Source organism: Nannospalax galili, unplaced genomic scaffold (assembly GCF_000622305.1).
Source record: "Nannospalax galili isolate Female #2095 unplaced genomic scaffold, S.galili_v1.0 scaffold30, whole genome shotgun sequence".
Taxonomy (NCBI): Eukaryota; Metazoa; Chordata; class Mammalia; order Rodentia; family Spalacidae; genus Nannospalax; species Nannospalax galili.
Window position 1 is genome coordinate 1503778 of NW_008329127.1, and position 3075 is coordinate 1506852.

General features: G+C 44.2%; 1 non-coding gene across 1 annotated transcript; it reads right to left on the minus strand.

The window, feature by feature from the left end:
- Nucleotides 1-1023: 1023 nt before the first annotated feature.
- LOC115070067 lies at nt 1024-1129 on the minus strand. The gene has a single exon (XR_003849267.1). It is a non-coding gene; the product is annotated as a U6 spliceosomal RNA (small nuclear RNA).
- Between the last annotated feature and the right edge of the window lie 1946 nt (nt 1130-3075).

Sequence of the window (3075 nt, forward strand, 5' to 3'; positions counted from 1 at the left end):
TTTTGATGGATTTTTGTAGCAGCTTGAGGGCCATTACATTTGCCCTGGGTAGAAAACAGAAGATGGGGTGTGGTGCTTCTAATCTGCAGCATTATACAACGCCTCATGGACGGTTCAACAAAAGCATCAAATAATAACAACTGTAATCTGAGACATCCACAGAAGCCCTGAACACCCTCTTGGTTCCTATGAAAGGCAGACGTTGAGAGCACTCTTTGGCAGGTGAGGTCACGGCCAACATTTCTTCCCTGGGCATAATTTGTTCAAGGTTGATCTGATAGGTGCATGACACAATCCCCGACAGAAGCCAGCAGAACTCACATAACAGGTGTGGATTTCTATAGCAGTAAAAGCCTCAGTGCTTATTCACCAGCCAGATTTATTTATGGGGGATGGGATAAGGAAAGGATTTCCCCACAGGATATGCAGAGATTACTGTGCTTTGTCAACAAGTGTTTACATTAGTCAGGTCTTGGGTTCCTTATTATAGAGCAATAGTGCTTGCCAGCTAAGAACACACACACAGAGAGAAACAAAATCAGATGACCAGTGGGCATCTGTCTACCACTCTGAAGTGCAGCTGTCACTTTTTAAAAGCCCACAAGCATGTTTTTAATATTTTTTATCAACTCTTTGAGAATTTCATGCCATGTATTTTGATCACATTGACCCTCAACTCCTCCTCCTATCTATAGGAGTAAAAGCCTCAGTGTGCACCCTCACTCCCCACCCTCTCCCATATACCCATATATATGCATATGGCCCAATGAGTCCAATTTATGCTGCCCATATACTCATGGGTATAGGGCCCTCACTGGGGCATGGCCAACCTACCTAGGGTCACACCCTGAAAGAAAACTGACTCTCCCTCCCCATAAAGCTATCAACTGTCAATAGCTCCTCTCAGTTAGTGGTGGGGGCTGGTGACCTCCCCCATGTTAAAATGTTGGCTGGCTTGATCTTGCACAGGTCTTGTTCAGGCAACTGTAGTTGCTGTGAGTTCCTAAGAGCAGTGGTCCTGTCGAAAATATGAGATACTTCCTGAATTTGCAGGTCATCCTTGTGCTGGGGCATGCTAATCTTCTCTGTACCGCTCCAATCTTAGTATGTATACTGCTGAAGTGAGCACCTAGGAGCATATTTTAACTGCATGTTACATTGGTTCTTTCACAATGAAAGAGTTCAAGGCCTACCTGAACCTTGGGCATATGACCAAGAAGGGAGAATTTCTTTCATTTGATACTGTTTCTACCTGGATCCAGTCATTTGGTGATTTCCTGAAGCTTCATAAGCCCAAGCTGTGGGCTTCACAAGCTCAGGAATGTGTTCATTAAGAATCTACTCATCTAAGCTTTAAGACATAACCGGATGCCCACGGGCCTCTTGAATAATAAGTGAGAGCAAGGACAAGGCCACTCCAGCAGGCTCTGCAGATAGCTGTTCTCTATTCCATGTCTAGAGCAAGGCCGAAGCCTCCAGATGAACTGTGGAAAGTCATCCCCTCATCTGGTCTGGTTGGTGCCAAACATCTGGATGTTATATAATAAGTCATTTGGGCTTGTTTTTCTTGCTCTCTTAAAAATAATCCTGACAATTAAATCTGGGTTTGAAACTCCAAATTTCATGTAGTTTCCGTAAGGTTGTTGTGCAGTCTGGTCTCGATGATTTTTCTTTTCCACTCAAAGCAATGCAGGCACCATCAGAAGAGAAAGCATGGAGCTGGAGTTGACATTTGCAGGTAATCCCCGAGCTTTCCCCAGGTACCGCAGATGGCCATTTTTTCTGGTCACAGGACCTTACAACAGCAGAAATGCTAGCATGCTAATGTTTACAGGCGTTGATGGCCTATACTTTAAAACAAACTTACCAAGCCCCATGGCCTGGTTTTACCCAAAAGTGAATTACAACAAAACACAAGCAATTTCTTTTAGTTTCATTCCTTACAATTTTTGATAAACACCCTGAAGCAGGACGATGGACTCTCAGGTTCTCAGTGTCTTTAGGTCACAGCTTGATTAAAAGGCCACCAAGCTCTTGGTCAAACATGGCGCACAGCCATGAGGAAAGAGCAGTGTGTTTCTAACTCTGCCACGTCCTCTGATTGCCCTGCTCCTTGCTACTTTCTTTTCTGCTTCTTGGTTGCTCCTATGGCTTACTTAACGCCATCCACTCTCCCTGTGAAGCGATCACATGGGCAGAATCAGCAGTGCATGTGTACACATCTGCCTACCTCAAGCATACTTTAATGGCAGGCACGGTCTCTCCTTGAGGGAAGCATCATCTCCACATGATTGTGGAGAAACTGAGGTTCAAGAAAACTAAGAGTCAAGAGTAGTGGTCTATAATCCTAGGAATCAGGAGGCTAAGACAGGGGGACTATAAATTCCAGGTCAATTGGAGCTACACAAGACAGATCTGTCCTTCCAAAACAGAAGGGGGGGGCAGGGATTGAGGAAGGAGGAAGAGGAGGAGGAGGAAACAGGAAGGAGGAGGAGGGAGGAGGAAAGAGAAGGAAAGAGGAGTGGCCTTAGTTGAAGAAGATTAAATATTTGCCTTTTACTTAGTTGGGCTGGGACTTAATTTGTCTTTCAGTAGAAATGACTGTAAAATATCCATTACGATTTTGGCTTTTGATACTACATTTTTATTTATTTGTGTGTATGTATATACACGTTCATATGCCATAGCATGTATGTGGAGGTCAGAGGCCGACTTGAGGGAATCTGTTGTCTCCTTCTGCCGTGTGGGTTCTGGGTACTGAAATCGGGTTGTCAGGCTTGGTGGCAAGCGCCTTTACCTCTGAGCCATCTTCTAGACTCAGATCTTGTCTTTTGGAGAAAGCAGAATTGGGTGCATATTTGAACTCTGTCACTGTGTAACTTTGGCAAATTGTTCAGTTTCTTTACACCTCATCTGTAAAATGAAAATGACATGAACGTCTCCATAAGGTTTTGTGATGAGTAACAAGTGTCAAGCACTTGACTTAATGAATGGCTTGTGCAGTCTTGCTGATTATTAGCTCTCCTAATTATCCACCAGACTTGCCCTGTCTCATAGCACAGCTTCCACAAGAAC